Here is a 7,977-nt window from a genome sequence, read left to right as displayed (position 1 = left end):
ATGAGACTGGTAGCATGGTTGCTAATTGGAGCTCGGTGTCTAATAGACAAGAAAATAGAGATCGAAGTAGAAGTAGAAAGGGAAGAAAAATATTAGTGTCCACATTTTGTAAGATACAAATGCATTTTTTTTTAAAAATTTTTTCCTTAAGACAGACTTCATTTTAAATTTCGGGGGGGAAAAAATGTTCAGGGTGCTCCCAAGGTTATCAGTACGTCTTAAAAAATTAAATTGATACTTTTGGACTCATTGAGCCATTTTTAACAGTAAGAAGATGACATGTCGATAATTAAATGTGATAACATTGTTATGTTTCATGAACAATTAATACCTTTAAAAACAAAATTTCCCAGTTGCTGTCGACTGAAGATGACATCACCTGTGCTCAGGAAATAGGTAACGAGTCTACGACCAATCATGGCTCAGTTTGCTGACCAACCTCAGAAAACAGGTGAGCCATGATTTGCTGTTACCTATTTCCTGAGCACAGGTGATGTCATCATCAGTCGACGGCAAGTAGAAAAAATACTTTTTAAAGGTATTAATTGTACATGAAAAATAAGGAATTTATCAAATTCATTCTGGACAAAATATTAACTTTCTACTGCTGAAAATGGCTCAATGAGTCAAGTATCTCTTTAAACAAGTAATTACCATAGTTTGCTATAGTTTTCTACAGTAAACATTTTTTTCCAAAATTTAAAAATACCTGACATCTTACACTTTCACAACAACTTTAGGTTCAGAAGGTTCCCAGCACCAGCAGTATCTCTTATCAAGATAACTGAAAATGTAGTTCCCCGAGATTAAAATGGTTTTAGGTTTAGCTTTTATCAGCCGTCAGATTTTTTAAAATGGCCGATATCGTCACTCATCAAAATGCCCAATATCAGCACCGATATCCTATCCTATCCCTACAAGAAGCAGCTACAATATTTGAGGAAATAGGACTCACAACATATTCTCATTTGTCCACCCTTATATGTGCTTTATATGTGAAACTTACAATTGGATCTTTGTTGCTATGTTTGGCTCCAATTGTGTTCTTATAGAGTATAAAGAAAACCAGCTTCTAACGCCGTTTTACTTTCAAGCTCGCCGAGAGTAACGAGCCGGGAAGCTGGGGGCGTTTAGAGTACCTGGGGTTACCAAGGTTACCAAATTGAATCGTCTCCTCAGACATTGCTGATCTACATAATTTGGTGGTATCATTCACAGCGTCTCACAGCCTGGATGATGAATGGCACCGACAGAAGATAATATTTCTGCTTGGATGTAATAAATCTTATGTAAAGTGCTTATATACAGTAGAGAGGAAGGGGGGGTGAAAAAAACACTTATTTTTTTGTTGATTCCACCCTCAATGTTTTTCCTCAATATATGCTACTCGAAGTCAGTTAAAAAAAAAAAAAATCCACTTTATGTTTAGTATATTACAGGACGAATGCACTTGAAGTTGCATTTTTTGACACATATGTGACTATTTTCTACACTGTGTACATTTGGACAAGTTGATCCCGTCAGAGACCTTCCCTCTCTTTGCTTGTTACACTGTGGCCCCTGTACAAGTTGTATTGATTGCAGCCCCTCTCCATCCTTTCAAAGAACAGCCCGCAGTGTCCCGCTATTACGAAAGGCAACCCCCGGTGCTGTGAACCTTTGACCTCTGGCTGCACAGAACCGCTGGGTGTGACCCCCACATGAGGCTTGGGGGCCGGGGATCAAGCGAGAAGCGGTATGAGGTATTTGCAGTTCCGTTTATCATCACCATTTTATCTCGGAACATTTAAAGCAACTTTTTGAGTGGATACAGCATATAACTGCACTAAGTAAGTAAATAAGTAAGTAACCTTCATTTGTATAGCGCCTTTCCAGGACGAAGTGCACAATAAATACGCAGTAAAAATATTTTCACACTTTTTTTTTTTAAGTCACTTGCTCCCAAAAACCTATAAATATGTTCTATTCTAAATATTACCATGCTCACAAAGACGTATTTGTGTTTTGTTTTTTGTTTTTTTTGTTTGCTTGAAACGATGCTAAGTTATTGCAAAACATGGCCAGAAGGTGAAAAAAAGGTATAAATACGTCATATTTTAAATGTTTTAAGTGTCCCAAAGACGTTTTTATACGTTTTTTATGTTTGTTTGTTTGTTTGTTTTTTGTTGTTGTTGTTTTTTATGCTAGCTAGAGCATACAGAGGGCTTTGATGCAGCCTCCCAACTGCAGTGAAGAGGTGAAAAAATGGTAGAAATGACAAAAACGGCCAGCAGCTGGCAGGAGAGTATAAGAGATCAACCAGGGCCATGTTTGTGAAATGATTAAACTTAGCTATATTCTAATGCTAATTGATGCAAAATGGAAACGGATAGAAATATATATTTTCTTCCTGATGAAAGAAGATATTCTAATCTTTCTTTTGGTAGGTTTCATGTTTTTATAGAAAGAGAACACAATATTCTGTGGGCTTTGCAAAATCTGTCAAAATCCAGTAAAACAGCCGGGAGCGAAAAGGACCATTAAAAAGGCTGAACTCTTTTTCATGTGCATCAGCAACCATATCAACATTTGACATGCGTATTAATACTGTACAAGAACTATTTTCCCCCACAGCATACATTACTTTTACTCCAATTTAATATTAGAGTGGGCTGAAAGTCAAAGGCAGACCATGTCAATTAGAGAGATTACTGATCTAATTGTTTACTAATTACGTTTTTCAATCTTCCTATTATGTCTGTTTTTAATAACTCGGAATCAGGTGTACTTGACAGTAATGAATGGCTGATTTTAGATGATTGCCATCTAGCCCATTACGGGCAGAGTGTGTATGCGAGCCTCATAAAAGGGATAATTGTGCCATCTTTGCTAGCAGACACATAAAGCGCTGTGTGTGTATTGACTGCCTGACAGGCTGTGATTCCAGTCACGCTAATGGCTTTCTCAATTCTCCCGCTCCATCCATCAGGCCCTGAGAGCACCCCGTCATGTTTCCAATTAATGGAGGGAAAACTATAAAAGTAAAAAGACACGCTGGACAACAGCATGTATAAAAACACCCCCCAACGCACACACACATTACATGGGCTTTAAAACATAATGACAAACTTTTAGCTCACACTTGTTTGCTTTGGAGCTCATCTGTGGCGAAACTTTACAGCCTTAGCTTGTAATCATCATAATGTACCGCCCAGCATGGGTGCAGCGGTGGGGGCTCCATGGAGGAGATAAAGCAAAACTTCCACTCTGCCTGGGTGAGAGATAGTAAAGCCCCCGTAATTTAGGCAGGAAATTACGGAGTAAGTGGCTCGGTGGCTGATGCCAGCTCTCATTAACCGGTTGGCCGCTTTCAACCAGATCTGGAATCTTGAAGCCTAACCTAATGACAAGACCTGGGTGCATATGAAAGCACTCAAAGGACAACATGAGGTGTCAGACGCGCAAATGAACAGCTTCACAACCTCCTCAAATATTTTCCGCATGCAAAATCACTTTTGGAGTGAATGATTTCATTCACATCCTGGACAAGTGGATCCAAAAAAAAAGTCTACACACCCCTACCCATTCCATGGACCGGTATTTGAAATGTGACTTTTTTTGAATGACCTGACCTATGACCTGTACAACTCAACTGGAGGGAAAAAAAAAAAAAAAAAAAGTTTCAAGAGGGAAAGGAAAACAACTGAGACAATGTGGTTGCACAAGTGTGCACACCCGCTTATAACTGGGATGTAACGATTAGTGTTGTTCCGATACCATTTTTTGCCCCCTGATACCGATACCGATATCCACCTTTGCAGTATCGGCCGATACTGATAACATACCGTTATTTTTTTTTCCCCTCAACATGAAAAAGCTGTCCTTCTATTGGTTCAGGGCATTCAAGGACCAATCGGATATCTTAGATCGGCATGTAGTGAACATGTCACATATCAGTGAATGTCGTGCACCAGCAAAACACAAAATGCTGCATCCAAAATCCGATATTAGCGTTGGAATTAATGGTATCGGCATGTTACTTGCGAGTAGTCACCGATACCGATACCACTGTTTTAATTCAGTATCGGCACCTCTGCCGATACCAGTATCGGTATCGGAACAACACTAGTAACGATCACACCAGCCACCGTTCAAAGTGTCTCTGATTAACATAAAACAATCTTCAAATGTTCTAGTAGGCTTTTCCTGACATTTCTTTGCAATCAAGTAGAAGCCTGAAGGTTTTGTGCCAACACTGACTACTGCTGTTATAGATCATTATTTTGGAGGAAAAACAATAATAGAAATGAATGTGTACAAATGCATGCTTCACATAGCAACTGTCAGGAGTTGAGTAAATTAAAGGATACAAAAAGAACAACAAAGTATAACTGATCTTAAACAACCTAAAATTGTAGGTATTTGAAACAAATTACCAAACTGGATCCAATTACTTCCTACTTACATTGAGCTATATGAGGTTTTGTTTATTATACAAATCTAGGCATATCTGTGATCAATTCGATATGGGTGTGATAATTGATAAGTTAGTTACAGTGATAGATCATTAATGACTGTAAACTGTAGAACTGATTAATGGTGTCTTTTAATAATTAAGGCAAAATGGAAGCATACTGATTCAATCAATGAAAAACAACATATTGTCAGCTATATCCATGTTTTACTCGCTAATCTTTGTTAAATTTCTATCCAGTCAAGAGAAAGAATTTACTTAAATACAGATAAACAATCCTCACCGAAATCGATTAGACAAACTACTGAAATATCTACTTTAAAAATATGGTTGATTTCCAGTACAATAAAACTGTATGGAGTAAATTACCCATAAGAAAACAGGCTAATGAAAAAAAAATAACAGATGATCATCTCACATGTTATGCATGTGCCAACTATTTAGATGTATTGCACAAGTAATATTATACCTCATTGCTGCTCACTTTCCAGATTGGACTGGAAATGGATTAGGAATTAAACACAATGCAGACAACATTGTGTTGCTAAATTTCAACCAACAGAGAAAGCAATTTTCTCAATACAATTGTGCAGTCTGACGGCCGCTAATAGTCTGAGGATCAGCAATCTAGCAATAACGTCATCAGAGGCGTAACTGAATTAATTTTAAATGATTGACAGTCCTTCATATGCATACCACTAATCTCTGTAATTCTCCATTACCTCACTGGACTGACAACGCGAGGAGGGAAATGGCTGTTGGCTGAACAATCAACTGGGACTCATTTTTCACTATGTGAAGTTCAATAACAATCAATTAGAAATTAAAACTATATATTGTGTTTCATGATCGGCGTCACCATCTCAGGTCAACTCATTTGTGACACGAGTGCACGGTTGAAAATTATACCAATAAAATGGGTAAATCCGGTTTATACAGCACAAGCGTGCATGCGGGAGATTTACATCACTTGTGTTTAATTTGCTGGACCACATTACCAGTAATGTCATGCGGAAGCTAACGAATATCCGGCAAACATGAAAAACTGCTTGTTGGTAAATATTCATCTTGACTGCCATTTTCCTAAGATTTGTCAGGAATCGTTTTAGATTCTGCAAAAAGGGTCTCAATTGAGTACAGAACTTAGCTAAGGCAGAATGATTGTAATGTGGACAAGCATAAAATTGTAGCATTTTGTCATGAGGCCCAATTTACACAGTTTAGACCAATTTTTTTGTTCTATACTAGTGGCATTAACGCAGCAATTGGGGAGGGGTTGGTAGTTCTAATGTAATAATACAAAAGATATGTTGTCCATGATAGTCTAATGAATTGAACACATGTATTTAACTCATTTGCTCCCAAAGACGTATTTGTACGTTTTTTTTTTTTTGTTTTTTTTTTTTTTAAATGTTTTTTATGCTAGAGCATACAGAAGGCTTTGATGCAGCCTCTGAACTGAAGAAAATGCTTGAAGCAATGGTAGTTATTACAAAAACAGCCAGCAGGTGGCAGCAGAGTATAAGAGCTCAAACAGAGCCATGTTGCAAAAAACTCTTTTCCCCACTGTTAAACAGATTTGTGATGACAGCTATATTCTAATGCCAATTGCTGCAAAACGGAAACAGATAGAAATATTTTTTTTTCCCTGATGAAAGAAGAGATGCAAATTTTTCTTTTGGTAGATTCCATGTTTTATAGCAATAGAACATAAAACTCTGTGAGCCTTGAAAAAGCAGTCAAAATCCAGTAAAGGGGTTGCTTCAGTGAAAATGGGCGGGAGTGAATGAGTTAAGGGTGTACCGTAGGCCTATACTCGGTAGATGGTAAAAATTTGGACTTACAGTACAGAGTTGAACGCTTGTTGATGATGTCATGCTTAACAAGGCCGCCAGAAAATGGGGTGAAAAATGGTCCTTGCTTGTTGAACAGTCACCCATTCTTGCTGCTTTCCTGAATGCTTTAGTGCGGGAATGCTAAGCTAGCTGGCGCTAAACTGAGACTGGATAGCTAGCATGGCTAAAGCTAAACACCGCTCTTCCATGATACAGAGCCTCTCCTCTAAGTTGTTATTCTTTGCCTCTGTGGCGGCAAATAAGCTTCTTGTCTGACAAAGTATCGTTATCACTAAAGGAGAACAAAGAGCTAAATGTGACACACTGAGTAGAAGGAGAAAACAGGCGAAACGGAAAAGCCACGTTATCGCTAAGCTAACATGAAATGCAGAATAGATCTGCACTAATATGTATAAACATCAGTTTATATTTGGTCCAACCCTCCACAAAGGTTTATTCATTTCCATTAAGTCATTAAATTTGTATAATCCTCATGAGTTACAATCAAACTGTAATAAAAACATAACCTCCCAGGTGGAAAGCATGTGCGGCACGTGCACAGCAAATTGCTGATTTACATCTTTGTTAGGATTTCACCGTCCAAACTCATTAACTCCCTGACCGCTAATATGTTTAATGAGATGGCATTTAAAAGGCAAAAATAAACAGAAGTCAACTCGCTAAGAAATATGCAAAATAATTAGAGCTGTCTTGTATCGTGCCTGCACGCCTCCTCACTTTACCCAAACGGAGCTGAAGGTGGGGGAGCTACTCGAGGACGGCGGAACGCAGTGTAATGGTGCGTGGGAGTCCGACATAACCGCTGCGTGTCCATCATCATCAAGCATCCTCGCTGATGCGTGCAGCTTGACTCTTCCTAATCACTCAGGAGAAGTAGCATTCCAACTTGACACACATGAGGTTATGGGATGTTGATGTAGTTATTTTTCACTTGACTTGTGCTTGTTGAATGTGACATACACTTAATTTCGTTCTCGCTTACACATACACGCGTTTTCTGCTGCAATGTTGTTGTTTTGTTTTGTTTTTTAAACCAGGCTTGGGAAAAAAAAGGAACAGCAGCTGAGGGATAAATGCATTTTTCATTATTATAGATTCTCTCCACTTCGACTCTGGCAGAGAGCGCAACCTCCGCTTAAACATCTCCCCTCTGGCCCGCGGCGCTTTCCCCGCGTTTGGACGCCGGCCAAGCAAAAAAGTAATTTAAACATTACATGAAATTTAATCTCACATTTCCAATTTTTAGCCTTAAGTTTAGGCACAATGAAAATGTCGCCCATGAATTGTGGAATCAAGCTGAATTTCTCTTACCAGCTTTAACCTGACAACAAGGTGGGGCACTCGGGAGACTCTGCTGCTCCCACACCCTGATGAGGCGCTACAACCAATCAGAAAGACGTAAACGAGACGGACAGATAATGCCATTTTTTTTTTCACCACTTGACAAATGGCAGCAGAACAAGTCATCTACAGTAACCATTATCTGCAATGTTGCTTCATCCGATTAATATTTCTCTTGCAGTGATGAGAATGATTCATTTTAACTTATTGTCAAGTCATCTTACGAGAACATTCCCTTTTCCATTTTTCACAGTATCTAATGTTAAATCTTATATTTAGACATTATAAGAGTGTTGAGAGTTATCCCAAGATCACCTGTTAAAACGG

This window comes from Festucalex cinctus, chromosome 13, assembly GCF_051991245.1.
Source record: "Festucalex cinctus isolate MCC-2025b chromosome 13, RoL_Fcin_1.0, whole genome shotgun sequence".
Classification (NCBI taxonomy): domain Eukaryota; kingdom Metazoa; phylum Chordata; class Actinopteri; order Syngnathiformes; family Syngnathidae; genus Festucalex; species Festucalex cinctus.
This window is presented reverse-complemented; position numbering follows the sequence as displayed.